We start from the raw sequence: 19,123 nt of genomic DNA, 5'->3' as shown, positions 1-19,123 counted from the left end.
GAATGATCAGAAGCACAAACGTCGAATTTTGAGGAATTAAATCACAAATACACTTCAATAGATTTAGATTATATCCTGAGCTAAAATGAGCATTGAGATTCGTGACTAAGTTCATCTTCGAAGAAAAGACTTCAAATAAATTCTGGTCCGAACCTATCAATTCAAAGTACGATAACATTCATGATCAGATTGTGCTTAATGTAAGTAAAAGGTCGAAATAGAAACACTTTCATCCAGAAGACTTTCGGTCTGAAGAAATCCGACAGGAAATGGACGGGGACACTGAATCTCTCTTGATTTTCACAATTTTATTCTCTATTTTCAAGGATTCCACAAAAATAAAATAGAAAATTCATAGGGTAAGTGTACCAAATTTCGGCTAGCTTGCAATTCCGGCCACATTTTTTGTTCCTCAAATTTCTATGAATTTTTAGTTTTTGCATAACAAAAAATATCGCTTCGATGAGCAAGATGATCTGAAAAATGCATTGGAAGAATTCCGGAGGGGTAAGGGATTATGAGAATGAAGGTGGCCGAAACAGGCCACCAAAGCAATGTCTGCATTTTTATTCATTTTAAAATGTATTAAGAATCATTTTAGAGTAAATAAAGTCGATAAATTGTCTACAAGGTTCCAAGCAACACTCCTTAAGAATAATAAATAAAAAAAGTCAATTTGTATTAAAAGTATTACATTTCAAACATGAGACTGACGCTTGCATACAACTATGCCGAAATTTGACACACTTACCCTATCTAATTTTAAAAGAATAACTTTACATACCACCTTTTATCTTGAAAGTTTTCCTGGTTAATGCAAGGTGCACATTTCACATTTACAACAGTGTAAAAAAAAACTTGAATTAGGGAAATTTTGCTTCATTTGACTTTGACTGGGGTCGTTAAACGCCCTTTTTCTCCATAGAACTTCTTCCATAGACTTGACGGTGGATGTAGCACATTATTTGTTTTAATCGTCACACGAAAAACACCATTGAAAATAAAATCAAAAGCTTTTAGATAAATGACATAGTCGAAGTTGTTAATTTAGTTTAATCTTATTTTCCACGTGGAATCACAGCACAATTTCAGTAAAGTTGCCTTTTAATTCATGAACAATTACCATTAAATTTTGTTAATACGACAATTCCCATATTAATTTAGTGCCAATAGCCACAAGTTATTGCAGCAAGCTTGCACAAAGTAAAATAATCATTTGGAAGCCACAAAACTCAACTAATTGCAGCTGTCTCAATTAAATGGTTTATTTTGAAAATTTCGATACTTTTTGAAAGAAAAATTTCTAGAAAGAAAATTGATTTGAAAAAAAAATTTCCAAGAGATTTCCGAGCTCTGGAGGTGACTTTACCACTTGCTGTTCGTAAGCTTTTCTTTAATTCTAGCATATCAGAATCGTCTTCACCGATCAGACATGGTAGACCGGATCGACGAAGACTAAATGCTAATTACAGTAAAACTTAAGAATAACAGGTGATAAAGTCATACCGAGTGGCCAAAGTCTTCCGTGTCAAGGGTACGAATATTTCCTCAAAGGAAATGAACTAGGTGCGAATTTTAAATGTAATAAACATTTATAGTCAGTAAATGAAACCTAGGAAGATGTCATAAATCCTTCTAAAGTTTAAATCAAACTTATAATACCGACACTGAGAGAAATCCGAAAAAGTTAAAATAACATTCCGGAAATGTTAATTTTACCCTGCAGTATTGATCCGAAATCAGTGTAAATCTTATGCTTTTTAGGTGTATTATGGGTTAAAATTACCCTTTTTCATGTTAATTTTACCCTTAAAAAGGTGTAAAATTAACATTAAAAAATGTTGATATACTTTTACACCTAAAAAGTGTTAAAATTATGAGGAAAAAAAGTTAATCGCACCCCCATTTTTTTCTCAGTGGAGATATAATGATTTACAACTACTTAAGTTTTCCCATAGAGTAGGTATTTCCTTATTTTTATTTATATTTGCAGTTTATGATTTCTTTTTTTATTATACTTGTCAACGCATCGTATAATTTCTCTCGGTGCACGGATTGCCGTCAATGCAGTTTATGCACCACTGCTTCCGCCTCATGTTACAACTCGCTATCCCTTCGTTCTCGTACTTTTTGCAGATGTTCCCCCGTGCTCTCAAATTAGTATAAAATCAGCGGAGTTATGAAAATCCGCTTCTCTTTTACTGTTCGAACTCAAACAGAGAGCAATTACAATAATCCCCTTTTTTGCAACTTACGACACGGCCAGAGGCCAAACGGTAAGAGATATATACTTCCGGTCTTCGACGACCCTTCCATAAGTCAACATTTTCTAGGATAGTCTGTTTCTTTTTCTCTACTGAGAGAAATCCAAAAAAGTCAAAATAACATTCCGGAAATGTTAATTTTACCCTGCAGTATTGATCCGAAATATGTGTAAATATTACCCTTTTTAGGTGTATTATGGGTTAAAGTTGCCCTTTCATGTTGATTTTACCCTTAAATGGTGTATAATTAACATTACAAAATGTTGATATATTTTTACACCTAAAAAGTGTTAAAGTTATGACGAAAAATGTTAATCGCAGCCTCTTTTTGTTCTCAGTGTCTCCATCCTTTCCCTTCCCACCAAAATCTGTCTTTTTGGTTAATTTCGAAAATGGCTCCTACGATTTCTTTCATTTTCGTATATGTTTTAGACGTAGTCAAGGCGAATATTTCGTCCTTGGACATTTATGTTCAAAAACCATTTCGATATTGAATTTTCGAAGATCAAACTTTAACAACTTTGGTGGGCCTATTTTTCAACGGATTTACTTAGATTTAGATTTTTTTTTTGAAAGACCTTGAAATCACCAAACCGACTGAACCGGACTAAATCGATCATGAGTCGGTAATTGGTGGATCTTTCTCAAAAAATTAAAAAAAAAATATTTTTTATGTGTTCGAAAGCTTGTGACACAACTAGAGGTTAAACGGTAACAGATATACACTTCCCGTCTTCGACGATCGCCCCCATAAGTCAACATTATCTAGGACATACTACCCAATCTGAGAAAACCACTGTATAGTATAAAATATTATATATCAAATATTTATTTGTCCGGAAACGAAAACTAATATTATAACTCTTGTTGTAAGGTATCGTCGTTGATATTATTGTACGAATTTTAGGTTTAAAGCCTGACTAAATAATATGATGAAAGAACTTATTAAACTATTAAAAAAGTACTATTTGAAATCATAAATAAGTCTAATTTAGAACTGTTAGTTTTTTCTTTTAAAATAATAAATTTGAATTCGTAATTTCGTTGTCCTATAATGCGTCATTTTTGAATAAATATTGAGAAATAATTTATGCACCCCATGAACAATTATTAATTTTTATAAAAAAAACTATATCTTGTTCTCAACTTCGCCATATGGAAATGGAGTTTTGAAAAATATCATGAATATTGCGTACGTGGCGTACGTCAAAAAGGAAAAAAATAAATCTGGTAAGAAGGATCGTTTTGTGGATGAAATCTAGAAACTTTGTTCGTATCTTCTGTGACTCTTTGGCAAACAATATTGACGTTGTCTGTCCCTATCGTCGAAAGCTCCTTTGTTGTGTCCTTGCCATTCTATTCCAGTTTTAAGGCGGATTCTCTGCGAGAAGCTCATCGAACTCAAATCGACTGTGACATATCGTTCCTTCAATTTCACTTTATGTATGACTTAACATTCGTATCTTTTTTTTCTCCCTCTTACCTCTAGACCTTCTAAAACCGGGAGGGCCCAAAGGGGTGGAAAATGTTTTCACGTATCTATTTTCATGTTCATATGTCAGCTCCATTTCACAAAAGCTTCCCCCTTCCATCTACAAAAGTCATCTTCCACCTTATGTGCATTACTTTTATTTTTTTCCCCTTTCCCCTATATCCCGTAGGATCTCCTGAAATGTATCTCTGTCCCCATCTCTCCAAAGTTTTTGGATAAAAATACACCGAAGAATGTATTTGTGCATCTATCAAATTCTTAGGGGGAGTGAATTGGGGGGGAATATATAGGATGAACTTGTAAGGGAGAGTTCTGGTGTAACACAAAGAAATCATCCCAAAGTTCTCATGCTCAAAAATGCGCACTTTCAGCACTATCATCGTCAATATGCAGAAAAATTGAAATTGAAGTGTCGATCAAAAGGAGGAGTGTCGACAACTCTTCTCAATTTTCCACGAAAAATCTCTTCCATCGACATTTCGTGCATAAATTTAATTCTTACGACGTAAGCATATAAGAATGTTTATTTTCGATTTTCACATAACGTATGTCTCTTCAGAAAAAAAATCCTTAGATCGGCATTTTATCCAAGATTTCCCATGACTTTAATGTTCGTTTATTTTAAAGTTTAATCAACAATTTATTTTTAGGTTTTAGTTTTATTTCAAATAAAAGATATGATTGAACTTGTGATTGAATGACATCCTTGCAATTGGAAGTAATTCTTCCAAAATTAGATAACAGCTAATTTGCGGATTTGTATGTTCAGATACTCATTTCCTCGCTAGCAAAAATTAAAAACAAATCTTCCATTGGAGTTTTTGCGAGAAAAATTTTAGAAATTCTGTCATTTTTTTTTACTGAAGATGGATGATCAAGAATGATTCCGGATCGATACACCTTTCAGAATACAAAAAAAAAAAAATTAAAAAAAAGTTTGAATTTTCTGTTTTCAAAATCTAATATTTTGCTGATCAAATTGGAATTATTGACTAATCATTTACCGAAGATTCTCTACAGTCTCAGTTTTATCAAAATACTGCGAATTCTGTTTCAGACATTTTAAAAATGTTTTTAATTAACACTTTAAGACGAATGGGATACCTGGGACACCGGTGTACCATTTAACTATTTTTTCGGACCTTTTTAGAGGACAAAATATCTTTCTATTGTCAAAAAATATATTTTTGTTTTCGAGACACCGGTGTTCCACTCGTCTTTAAAGGGTTAAATTTTAAAATTGCTTTTAATTAACCCTTTAAGAAAGAATGGGACACCGGTGTCCCAAAAATAAAAACTTTTTTTCGGACTTTTTTAGAGGTCAAAATATCTTTCTATTGTCAAAAAAAATATTTTTATTTTTGAGTTGAGACACCGGCGTCCCACTCGTCTTTATAGGGTTAAACTTTAAAATTGCTTTTAATTAACCCTTTAAGAAAGCATGGGACACCGATGTCCCAAAAATAAAAACTATTTTTCGGACTTTTTTTTAGAGGTCAAAATATCTGTATATTGTCAAAAAATATATTTTTATTTTTGAGTTGAGACACCGCTGTTCCACTCGACCTTAAAGGGTTAAATTACTGTAGTTAACAGACCTGAGGATTAGCTGAGAGACGGCTTTGTGTAATTATATTCTAAAGTTAAACATTTCTATAATTTTTCACTAAGCCTAAGTCTCTAGACTCAAGTCATAAGTGTGTCAAGGACCTAAAATGGTCTTCAGACTCGACGTTTAGCCTAGTTCCCAAAGGTCACAGAATCCTAAATGGCAACCAATTTTATTGCTCTTTCAGAATCTAACAGCTTTATCCTTAATATTCTAATCCTAAGTTAAATTTGTAAGCCACAACAGACTAGCCGACTATCAAACCCGGTGGGCTTATTTTCGTTTGGCATCCGTTGATGCCACCATATCATCCATGGAGATGGCCTGCCCCTGTGTTATTCCATCACAATGTGATGGAATAACATCACGGCACTGCCACTTCCCTCCCTCTTACACACATTACGGAAAATAAGGTTTGTCACCTCTGACTTATGCTACGATCATGGGGAAGAGAGTGTAAGAACAAAGAGACGGACGAGACAGTGATTCTTTCCGTACAGAAGTAGATCTTGAAAAATTCGAAAATCTATTTGAAGATCTAAAAAAGAGACTTTCTTACTTGTTAATACTTTCGCAAGGTGGCGGAACACTGGTAAAAATAAAAGGGTCAAATTGACCCTTTTCCAAAGGATGGATCATATTTGACTCTTTGAAAGGGTCACCAGGTACCCTTCGAAAGGGTCACGGTTTTGACATCTATTTAATTCCGGAATAAACGAATAAAAAAACAATGAAAAAGTGATCTTTGGTGTTCGCTCAGATGAGAGAAATATGATATCAGTAATAAGTTTACAATAAAACATGATTATTCGTGATAAATGTGCATACTAAATTTCAAGAGATACAAAAGTGAACCTTTCAAAGGGTCAAATACGATCCATCCTTTTGAAAAGGGTCAATTTGACCCTTTTATTTTTACCAGTGAAGTTAAATCCTGAGGGCTAATTTTTGAAATTCTCACTCGCACCCGCGAACTCTTTAGTGGCCGAGAGAAGTTGACTCGCACACCCCGCAGATTCTTGAGTACGTGCAACGAGTAGTTTATGTTATAAAGAAGCCGTTATAGAAGGATTTGAATTTGCAGGGTGTGCGAGTCAATTTCTCTCGGCCACTAAAGAGCTCGCGGGTGCGAGTGAGAGTTTCAAAAATTAGCCCTCTGTTCGAATTTCGAAGTGCTCAAGTGTCAAAATGTGACGGTCTTCACATTGTTGTGAGAAGAAAGTAGAACAACGATTTAATCACTTTAAAGTATTTAATAACTCTATAATCACTGAGTAACTCTTTTGCCAGCTTTTTAGTGTAATATTTGATAAATTTTCCCCACCTTGTTCGAAAATTTAGTATGAAAATTCGAAATTGAATTTAAATTCTTCGAACTTTACCGACTTTTTGTGCAAATAGAGTTCCATTTACCTTTTATCCAAGACACTATTGGAGAATCAAAATCTACTTCTGTTTGAGCCCATTAGCAGGGGCCCATGAAGCCTAATAAAAAGTGAAGATTATTTGTCACTTTTCCTTGTAAAAATTTTGCAGATATTGCACCGCGACTTAAACAAGCTCATAGTTCCTGTATTTTTTCGGATCCCATTATGAAATATGTACAGTGAGTGTCAATAGTTTGTTGCCTAATGGATGTTTGAGAAATCAAGTGAAAGAAATGATAGAAAAAAATACTTTTCCAAATTTTTCTTTTTGCAGATGAGTTCCTTGTAATCCGTAGATATTATTTATAGTTTTCAAAAAAAATAATTAATTTTATTTCTTATCAAAAATAATTGTTTTCCAAAAGTTGGTCATTTTTGAAAAATCAAAAGTTTGTTGCCTCATTAAAAAAACTAATTCAAAATGGTGAAAACGTGCAACCAACTTTATGTAAACCGATTACATTTTGAGCTTATGTCATTTGATAGGCAAATGGTGGATTTGTACATTTTTAAGGCTGTCAATGTTAAATATATAGGTGTAAGAGTGATGATAAATAACAAGAAATAATCAGTTTTTTGATAATTCATAATTTAGGTTATAATGGCAAATTACAAAAAGTTGAAAGGTGGGATATTGTCCAGAGATACTGCTGGAAGGAATCGGCGTCGCTTAATTGCCAAATTTTATAGAAATTCATGAAAAGTTATACATAAAATGGTCAAATATTATAGTTATGAGGCACGAGTACATCTGAAAAACGTTACTGGTAGACCCAGGGTTTCGACTCAGAAAGTCGATAACCGCATTCTAGGTATCTCTGATAGTAACCCCATGATGTTTGCTTCAAAAATTCAAAGTCGGCTGGTTACAGAAGGCATACAGGCTTCAAATGCTTCGAAAATCAAATTCAAAATGAAAGAAAATATAAGAATAGGTACGTGGCTCGCAAGATTCCATTGGTAAACAAAACCAAACTGCGTAAGAGGTTGTATTTTTACGTTTTCAGCATGCTCCAAGTGAATTTACAACCTTTTAACCAGATTGGTTTTGTTTACCAATGGAAACCTGCAAACCAAGTAATTATTCTTACCACTTTCATTAAATTGCGGTTGGTTTTGAAGCCTGTATGCCTTCTGTAACCAGCCGACTCTGAATTTTTGAAGCAAACATCATGGGGTTACTATCAGAGATACCTAGAATGCGGTTATCGACTTTCTGAGTCGAAACCCTGGGTCTACCAGTAACGTTTTTCAGATGTACTCGTGCCTCATAACTATAATATTTGACCATTTTATGTATAACTTTTCATGAATTTCTATAAAATTTGGCAATTAAGCGACGCCGATTCCTTCCAGCAGTATCTCTGGACAATATCCCACCTTTCAACTTTTTGTAATTTGCCATTATAACCTAAATTATGAATTATCAAAAAACTGATTATTTCTTGTTATTTATCATCACTCTTACACCTATATATTTAACATTGACAGCCTTAAAAATGTACAAATCCACCATTTGCCTATCAAATGACATAAGCTCAAAATGTAATCGGTTTACATAAAGTTGGTTGCACGTTTTCACCATTTTGAATTAGTTTTTTTAATGAGGCAACAAACTTTTGATTTTTCAAAAATGACCAACTTTTGGAAAACAATTATTTTTGATAAGAAATAAAATTAATTATTTTTTTTGAAAACTATAAATAATATCTACGGATTACAAGGAACTCATCTGCAAAAAGAAAAATTTGGAAAAGTATTTTTTTCTATCATTTCTTTCACTTGATTTCTCAAACATCCATTAGGCAACAAACTATTGACACTCACTGTATTTTTAGATAGCTTTTAATGCACGATTTAGAAATATATCAGACTGATAAGTCAATTCTCTTTAGGAAAAGCTTGCCAATACTCTTCAGTTCCTCTATGCAAAAACATATGGAAAAATGAAATGTCGATAGGCCACTGCCATTAGTCTCTGATTGATCACGGACTGTAAAGGACGTATGACGCGTGTGCAGTTCAAAGGGATATAATGGTTGGAAAAGGGGAACGTGAGGCCGGGTTATATCTCGTCCCTGACCCTGTCTGACCTTCTAAATAGTATTCCCTTAGACATAAAAAGACTTTAACCCATTTGAAGTTTACAAATTTTCCAAAATAATCTTGATTGATAAGAAATTGTAACAGTTAAGCCATATGGCTAAGCCTAAACATCTGTATGTTTAGGCCTGGTTAATCTGGAATGAAGAATACATTGTAAACTAAGGAAAGCACTTTTCTCTCATGGTATTGAGGGTTGGGATAAGCGATAAGACGGCGTTGAACGTTTTGTGAGATAATTGAAATTAAAACAAAAATTTGAATTGAATTAAGATTTTGCAAGAAAACGCTACCAAAGTGCATATATAAGAGATATACGATATTACTTTTTCTCGACCTTGCCTGATGACTCATCATTCGTATCTACTTTGGAGGTGCTTTGCAGTGTGGGTATTGGAATTTCCGCAGTTGAATCCACCTTCAACAAAGAAAATGGACAAACACTTTCTATCCGATAACGCGCGACGATAATAATGGAGTACGGAAGAGCGACTGAAGCAAATCCATTTCTTTTGTACCCCACACCTGACACCCAGTGTCGTGGTGGATGCGTGTTTGTGCGCCATAATTGGAGGGTGGGTCCGCGATTGGTGCTCAAGTGACGTCCGGAAGTGGTCGGAGTAATAGAGAGGTTTCCATGTCTGCGCGGGAAACATGTGAAGAGTGGTGCGGCGAAGGGCTTATGATTAAGTGATTACAAATATTTGCACAATTATTATAGGGAAATTTTCGCTGAATGGGTGCGGGAAAACTGAGGGTGTGTGCCGCCTCTAGCCCTCGAGGATAACTTCCTAAAATCCACTTTTCGCGTGGCGCTGTATTTGCACGACGAGGTCATAAATATGATAGTTAATATTTAGGGGGTGGTCTAGGGGTGAGGTGCGGTGGTATATGAGAGAACTAGGGAGTGAATGTTGGGAAAATCTCTGGTAAAATGTAAATATTTCCCATCATAGCATCTCTCTAACTCATGCGTGATTCTCAATGAGATGTATTTTAATTAAATGTAAAAATATTTTCACTCACGAGCACGTCTTCAAATGTTGAATTTCTCATGTTTACCAAATTCATCTCCTTAAAATCTCACCAAATACCCTTACCCCACTTCATAGTCATCAGAGCATCAAAGAACCAGAAAATGGGAATCTCTACTGTAGCAGTAGCATTTTGCCAAGACATTTTGCAACACATTTACTTATGTGAATTTCATACTAATGTTTTCCTAGCAAAAAAGGGAGGCAAATATATCCTTCAAATATTCACCAAAAAAAAAGAAGTAAAAGAAAAAACAGCAGAATGTGGTAGGGAATGTGATGAAAATTTAGTGCGCTTTTTTTATCTCAAAGCTTCATGCATCACAAAATTTTCACATTTCAAAAAATGCATCCACTCAGCGAATTATGAAAATTTGACGATTATATGGCCAAGTGTATCAGAAAATAATGACACTGCCAAGGCAAATGCGAAAGAGGACATTTGGGGTGGAAAAACAGTAAAAATGATAAAGACGTCGTAAAAGTATGAAAATACTCCTTCAACGAAGATAATGCCATTCTTATAACATTCCTTTCCGTTAAGACCTGTGCTGCCAGAAGGGAAAGGTTCTTGCCAGGAGACTCCTCATAAACCATAAAATATATATATATATTTGATGGAGACTTTATAAAAACCAAATAAATGAATTTCTTCTTTTGTCCTCTTTATATTTTTTTAATGCTGAGACAGGCAAAAGCACAGCATATGAAACAAGTGCCATTGATTTTTATCACTTTTCAATGGATGAATTTGCATGAGAACTCCCAAGAGGAAATGAGGTGAAAATTGTGGCTGAGATAAATTTTCCAACTTGACAAACTTCACTAAAAGCAAAACTTTGTGGAGTGAGTTAACATTATTAGAAAATAAAACGATTCACTTTCAAATTCAATTGTCCGTGAATTAATACTCTCTGTTTGAGTAACTTTTATTCTCAATCGTTGGGAAATTTATTTTGACGCTATATTTGCGACGGTTTATTAGCTTCTTTAAAAACATTTAGGAAATTTTCAATATAATTGTTGCTGAGTTGAATTTAAGACAATCATTAATCTGCAAAATTTAGCACTATCCACATGCAATGGAATATTATATTTTATAAAATATTTTAGTCTTATCGCATTTTCTGGTTGGTCATAGTTTAAAAGAATTTAAAGCCCTACCTAGTCAGATGGGTCCCGGTCAAAATCCCCGAAAGCCAAAATCCCGAGGGTCAAAATCTCGAATTCTTAAAAGTGTCATAGCTATACCCACGATTGCTGCCACTCTTACTATAATGAATAATGATCATTTACAGCTGAAGTTTGTTTCTGCAAGCGTGTCTTGGCTAAAAGGTAAATGGAACTGTATTTTGCATGAAATATCGTTAATATGCAAAGAATTCAAAATGAATTTCGAATTTTCAAATCACAAGAATTAGGAAAATTTATGCAATACCACGCTATGAAGCTTGCTAAAATACACTGATTTTAAGAGGAATTTAATGAAGCAGAAATATTAGAAGCCTCGTTGTTGTGATTTTATCCACAAAAAGTGAAGACTGAGACATGTTCTTATCACTCACAAGTAGATTTTGAAAAATTCGAAGTTCTATTTGAAAAGACAAAAAAGAGACATTCTTACTTCTTGATAATTCCGCAAGGTAGCTGAAGTACATCCTGTTCGAATTTCGAAGTGCTCAAGTGTCAAAATATGTTGGTCTTCACTTTGTTGTGGGGAAAAATATAAAGCAACGACGTTTACTGTTCTTGCCCCAGTATTTAATAACTCCATAATCACTGAGTAACTTTTTTGCCAGCTTTTTAGTGTGATATTTTATAAATTTTCCCCACCTTGTTCGAGAATTTAGTATGACAATTCCAATTTGAATTTGAATTTTTCGAACATCAACGACTTTTTGTGCAAATAGAGTTCCATTTACCTTTTATCCAAGACACTATTGGAGAATCAAAGCCTACTTGTGTTTGCACCCGTTATGTCATCCGAGACACTTGAAAGGACGTATTTTAGCCACCACTCGCATGATTCTAGAAGCAAACATTTCTTAGAAAAAAAATTCTTCTTTCGAAAGTCTTTGACTTTCGAAATCTTTGAATGCAATTTTTGTTGGACAGATTAACGTTAGATTGCTCAGAATAGTGATATACATAAGGATTTTTTTTATAATTTTATGATTTTTTATAAAAAATGTTCTACAAAAACGAGTTTTGTTCGGAAATAACAATCGTTGACACCTTAATAGGCATCTGAAGAACGTGTGAATCGTCAAAACTTTGACGACCAATTTAATAATATTTAACAATCAATATAAGGAAAATTTTAAACAAAAACATAAATAGCATGCGTTAATCTGAAGTCCATTGATTTTAAGATAGAATTTTTGATTTAAAAAAGAATTTTATTGGGGACTGTCAGACCTTTTGACAAATTGATGACTCTGTCACTTGCCATATTTGACGTTAAACAAGTAGAAAATTCATTGTCAGAATCGTCAGAATAGTCTCGCAACAACTGTTGCAATGAATATGAAGTAAGATGAATTCAAAGTGATTCAGTGTTCTTGCGAAATAAATTAAATTAAATTACACAAACACTCTTACAACCTCTTGAAACAACAATTATGCATTTTTGAAAAGAATTTTAACTGACTTTGTAACTTTTAATGGTTTATTTTGATTCAAAAAGGTAACTTTCTCGTTTATGATACTTTTCATCAGTGAAGCATTTTTCATGGAATCTTTAAAAATTGATTTTAGTTGGGATAGTTTTGAAACTTTTAATTGGGAAGGTGCGCCATAATGAATTACATTCATAGCAAAAATGTTTAGTAAGAAGGGGAAATGGGGTACCTTTGAATGTGGGGCAGCTTTGAAATTGGGATTTTTCACCTATTTTTAATATCATTGAGCCATATCATAATTTAGCTAAACAGAATGAGAAGCTAAATTACATTATGATTTGGCTCAATTCTAATTAAACATAGGAGAAAAATTCCAATTTTAAAGCTGCTCCACATCCAAAGGTCCCACACTTCCCCCCATTAGTTTTTTAACTGGTTGTTAAATCTCAAAAGATTTATCTTCTTTATAATACTGTAATGCCCAACGCACAATAACTTTTACTTTGTAAACATGTTTTTGACATTTCAATGAGAGTGAGTGAGATTTAAATCTAGTCATCTCGCTCGCTCTTATAGGTAGTTCCGAAAATATGTTTACAAAACAAAAGTTATTGCGCGCTGGATATAACGTGTGAAAACCAAATAAATAAGAAATTTAATTACACTATGAAAAATTAACGAGTAAAATTTACTCGGATCGATATTAATTTAATAAAATAATTCTCTTTTAGAGTTAAAATGACTTTTTCAAATCCCAAAATGGATATATTTTGCTCAAGTTCCCCACGTAGCGAGATATCACTTATGATGCACTCCACATGTTTTATGAAACACTGTTTTAGGCAGATTTCTAATTGATATTCACATGAGCTTTGTCATACGAAAATCTTCTTGATTGAAGTATATTCTTTAAACGAAAATATTGTGACAAATTTGCCTTTTAAATGGCTAGGGGTGGGGAAATATTCAAGACAACACCCCCCCCCCCTATCTCCACAATACGTCTCTGGGTCTCTCACAGCCCCAAACATCCGTTTTTGGGCGAAAATTGCAGGATAGTGGCTTCTCAGCGTATTTTTTACACTTAAGCACTATACTTTGGGAGAGCTAGGCATATCGCTTTGTAAGACATGGAACGCAATGTCTGTGGATGAGACACAGAAGAAGAGGAGCGTTAAATTGCTCCTTTATGACCCAGGCAATTTATTGCCTGTGGTAACAATCACAGTTCATGGTGAAGTCGTCTGTTGTGTGAATGGGGAAGCTCCTGAGGTTGTAGGAGCCGTGTCAACTTAATTTTGTTAAATAGGAGACCCCAAACATCAGCAATATTTCTAAGATTGATTTTATTTAACACAATAACTATTCTTTAAATAATTTTGAAACAAATTCTTCTAAAAAACGATAAAATTTATACGAATGCATTTGAAAGGTTTTGGAATTGATTTGTTAAGAATAAATAATAAATTTCAATCCGAAATTCAATTGTGATTTTTATACAAAATTTGGGAAATATTGGACGTGATAGAGTTAAATGGAATTAAAACGCGGAATTCCGGACAAACCAATTTAGAGTAAAAAAAAAAACACTTTTAAGACACGATAGAAAATTAATTTAACAATTTTCAGTGTAGGGGAAGTGAGGCACCTTTAAATTGGAAGTTTTAATTTGGCTTTTTCCTTTATTTTTAAATGGATTTGAACTTTATTGTAACGTAATTTAGTTTCACAATTGGTTTGTTTCACAAGGATTTCATATGAGATCTTCTGTTCCAAAATTATAAATTTAAGATTATCTGTCTTTTTTTAACTACAGGACTGAGCGATATTTTTCTTTTCGGCCTTGCCCAGTAATGCCTTACAGCTCGGTCAGAGCTAGCGATTGTTCAATCCTCTCACAATGTTAATAGAGAGTACAAATGGTAGAGTGCAGTATCTTCTATTTGACTTTTCTTTCTGCTCATTAAAATGAGCAAAATGTATGCTAGAGTTTTGTACACATCATGATTAATTTATACATAATTTATCACTGGAATATATAACCTGTGAAAGAGTTTTCCACCGTTTTCACTTTGGAGGTTGGTCATCAATACTAAGACGGCGATGGCCGCAGGAAACACTACACACTGTTGTATCTCCATTAATTTGTACTTCTAAAATACTTTGATGAATGAATTACTATTTATCTAGTTATTTATCTAACTGCTCCAAAGGCGCCCCACTTCCCCCTAATTTTGATCACACTTCGTCTTCATATTCAGAACATTTCTGAAGTTAAACATTGATGACTTCCTGGGAATCTTTAGTCCTTAGGGGAGACTGGGGCAAAAAGTAAACAAATCGAAAAATTCTAAATTCAATATCTTCCAAGGTAAAAAAGATAGCGGCTCAATTTTTTTTCTATAGATAACCTCCATAGACCTTCTTCAATGTCGTAAGTTTCTTAGAATTCGAACAAGGAATTTAGATAATAAAAATAACGAAATTTTTAGCCCTATTTTTGAAATATTTTCCTTGCAGAAGATAACAATTATTACCTACTTATTTTCCAAAGTCATCACTTTGAATGCACTGGTGAATATTTTCTAAATAATTTGGATTTTTTGAATACGAATCCGCTATCTATTTCAGAATTTTCCAAAAGTTTTTTTCTTCAGAAATCCTTTTACTAAAAATGGCCACTTGGGGTAAAAAGTAACAAAAAATATAGAGCAAAAAGTAACAAAAAATCGAAGCAATTTCTGATGTCTCACGGCGAAAAGAAACGTCATTATCATGTCTCGCCGCTTGTTTTTTGCATTGGTCAACCGATTTGCAGTCTTTTGTGTGTTTTTTCTAAAATGGTTTGAAAAGCGCTTTCTCGTTTTCTCACTTTTCTCGTAGAGAAAACGGTGTTTTACAAAGGTGTAGATGAATAAATTTTCTATGAAAATATGTCCTCTAGATATTTTTTTAAATTTACGGAAGCCCGTAATGAAGCGAATCAAAATATGATAATACCCAATGTCTGGTACTATTTGCCCCAGCATTTTTGAGAATGGTCACAAAATTACCTTTTAGAAATTGGCTCGATAAACGTATTTCTTTTCAAATGAGAGGAAAATTACTTTCACAAAGTTGTAGAGTGGTAAATTTCCTATAAAATTGCGCTAATTAGAAATTTTTGAAGCGCTCGAGTAGCTTGTAAAAAAATAAAATATCCGTTTTGTGGCTTTTGCCCCAGTCTCCCCTAATTAACAAAGGAAAAACCTTTAGTTCTTATCAGAATATGTGCATCATATGCCTGGTTTCTTAATTTGAATGCACGTTTTTAGAATTTAATCTATATACACAGTAAACAGAGCATTTGTGGATAAGGAAGAGTGTCACCACACTGATCTAATATCCCTCGTAATCTAAGGGGATTTAACAATCCACTCTTTCGTGGTTATTTTCACAGAGGGACTCAGACACCCTGCGGGTTAGTTCTTGTGGCATAGTCTCCAAAATTTCATGCTTGTGCATTCATTTGCGCGCGAAATCCATCAGCATGGTTGCGGTCTCTCGAGGGTGAAAAGAATTTTTGGGGGCGATAGAGTTGCATTAGCACAGAGGAAAGTGTATCCCCTCGGTGTTATTCTTTGTGCTATAGTAAGCTCTGGCCAAATGTAAATTCTCTGTGGGCATGGCGAGTCAACATCCAGTCATACACCATGTAATGTTAGTGCTAGGAGTAGTTAAAATGTTTGAATATATGATGGTGTCCCAGCGACCGAATATGCCCGTGTATCAGAGTCTCTTGAAAGCTCAATTGGGTGCATTTTGTGAATAAATTGTATGTAGAAATGGACCCTATGCAAAGTATGTTTGGTCGGATATGCAAATTTCTGTTTGGACAGTCATTAGGACGGGGCCCTGGGTGGGCCAAACATTCACAACCCCTAACGTTGAAATATTTAAATGTATTGCATTGTTATTTTATCTTCACACCCTACCAAAATGAAAACCCTATTTACCAATTTGGACGGTTTGTTTACCTTTTTCTCCACCTCGAAATGTATTAATTAGCAAATTTTCTGGCAACGCTGAAAAATTATCCGAAAACACGAATCAACAGTTTTTTTTTAATGCCGTAGTAAAACGTTTTAATTCAAAAATTATACCCATGTAGCACAAACTGAATTATATGCCAAACAATTTGGGTATTTGACAGCTGTCAAAAATTTCATAGTTTTCAACAATGCAATATTTTTTAGGTGGTTTCTCATTCTTAAACGACAAATGTTGGAAAACAATGCTTACAGAGCGATTTTTCTTGCCACCAACGATAAGATTGTATCCTTTTCACCATATACTGGGAAAGGGAAAGCATTATTGTTGGCAATAAAATAAAAATTTATATGTGCAGTGTCATAAATGTGGGGGAGTATTTTCAGTTTTCAGCTCGTTCAGGAACTACACAAAAAGGACCCAAAAGTCTACTAAAAATACTTCCTCTGAGGGGGTTGAATGTGCAAGAGAAAAAAAAGGGGGAAAGTGTGACCTTTCTTCACCATAATCTCACGTTTTCCTCTTCAAACAGACACATTAGTTGAAATGTTTCACATTTTCTCTCGAATATCTCTTTTTTTTCAGCCACCTTTGAAGGCATTTTCTGTTCAGGAGAATGACCAAACAAAAACCAAGAAAAAGGGAATTTTTTTTATCTTGATTTGTGATAAAACTTGCTCCACATGAAACTTTTATCCACTGAGCTTTTGAAGAATCCGGCAGAGATATAGACGGGGCCAAAGAGCTTCATCTTGGGATGGCCTACATGGGGATGAGATTTGGTAATTTCAGCACATTTTATGTATAAATTATGCAGAAGTAAAATAGTGCATTTTCACGCATCTTTAAAGTTTAATTTGTATGATTATATGGTGAAGGGGAATGCAAATATTTTAGGATATATTGCAGAAACTTTGCTTAATTTTATGCAAGAGTCAAATAACATTTTCAGCTAACTTCTTCGTGCTTGGGTAATAAGTCATTTCCATATTAGTGTGTTATTATGTTAAGTTGCAAATAAATGTTTTGAGTTATTAAGAACAAGTAGTAATGAACCTAAACAAAACAAAAGTTGTAAAAATGTTATTGCAAAAATAATAAAGTTGCACGATATTGTGAATGTAAAAAAATGACGTAAAAGACAAATTAGTTGTTTTTAAAATGCAATTTGACAAGTTTTCTACAAATTTAAAATTAATCAAAATGCTATAATACTGGAAAGTCATGGTTACGTAAATTTTACTACATTTTAATTCAAGTTGAATGCTCTATAGATAGAGGAAACGGAAATTCCATTGGAACTTCCGCTCCTTTCCGAGGAATTTTCTACACGGATTTGCATTGCATTCTGCTTAGCTTTGAGGAGCGTTCCATCAGCTGTCAATCCAAGAAGTTGTCAGCCCTTGTGATAAACACCACCAAAAGCCATTAAGTAAATTGATGGTTGGCGCATGATGCAGTGAGTGAAAAAAAAGAAATGAGATTGTATTGTGGGTGGGTTGTGTAAAGTGAAAATTGCATTTGATCAATTGGACTTGTGTTCATCACGAATGATTTTAATCACGTGAGAAAGTTTGTTGTAGAAGGACGAGGAGATAAGCTAGAGCACATCATGTGAACTAGCATAAATTCCATGTCAGTTGATTTATGGGCTGAGGGATAATTTTTCACATTCCGCTTCATTTTTTATCATCTCAAAAGCCCAGTCCCCTCTGTAGTAAATCCCTCGGTGTCCCACTCCGTGACTCCCTCCAAGTCATTCACGGATGTTGCATGCAGAAGCGTGTAATGGAATAAAAAATTGACTCACGTATGTGTTGACGGTAAGAGAAAATGTATTACAAGGAATGGCATTTCCTACCAAATGAGACGCTTATATGAACTCATTTGATATGCTTCCGATTGTGAAATGTGGAGCTTCCTCTTCCTCAATTCACGTGCCCGAAAATAAGGGGAAAAAATGTGGAGAGAAAGGCACGCATAGGAAGGAAGGGTGACAGTGTTGTAAAATTTCACCTTTCCTCCCAACATTCTTTACATACAAAACTTTTATATTGGGAACTCATCATTTTCCTCATTTTCCCACACATCCTCTCTCATTTTCGCCCAATGAAAGAAAAAAAGGGCGCCCTTTTACCCTTAAAATCAACTTGTTTACTCGAAATATATGTATTTTTTATGGGTAGAAAACATGAACAATGATGTGTTTATTAAGATCCTCTATCTCTGATTATTCTTTCCATTTTCATTACGTTCCTCTAGGATCGACAGGAAAACTCAATATCAATTGAAATTTAGGGTTAGTGTACCAAATTTCGGCCATCTTGTAATTTCGGCAAGCTCGCAATTTCGGAAAGCTTCCAATTTCGACCAGCTTGCAAATTCGGTCACTTTTTTCGTTCCTCAATATTCCATGAATTTTTAGTTTTTGTAGATTATACAATGCAAAAAAAAACAAAAAATGGCAATTCGACGAACGAGATGATATTCTTTCTTATTTTTAAATCAAAATTGAATTTATTGTGATGGTCACAAGAATAACCC

The 19,123-nt window shown here is 34.1% G+C and overlaps 1 protein-coding gene across 38 annotated transcripts in view; it reads right to left on the bottom strand.

The window, feature by feature from the left end:
• LOC129801532 (CUGBP Elav-like family member 4) overlaps nt 1-19,123 on the bottom strand; it is a 966,051-nt gene that overhangs the window by 60,177 nt on the left and 886,751 nt on the right. The gene's annotated exons all lie outside the window — the stretch shown is intronic.

Source organism: Phlebotomus papatasi, chromosome 2 (assembly GCF_024763615.1).
Source record: "Phlebotomus papatasi isolate M1 chromosome 2, Ppap_2.1, whole genome shotgun sequence".
Classification (NCBI taxonomy): Eukaryota; Metazoa; Arthropoda; class Insecta; order Diptera; family Psychodidae; genus Phlebotomus; species Phlebotomus papatasi.
The sequence above is the reverse complement of the archived record's forward strand: the minus strand, read 5'-3'. Positions and strand labels throughout refer to the sequence as shown.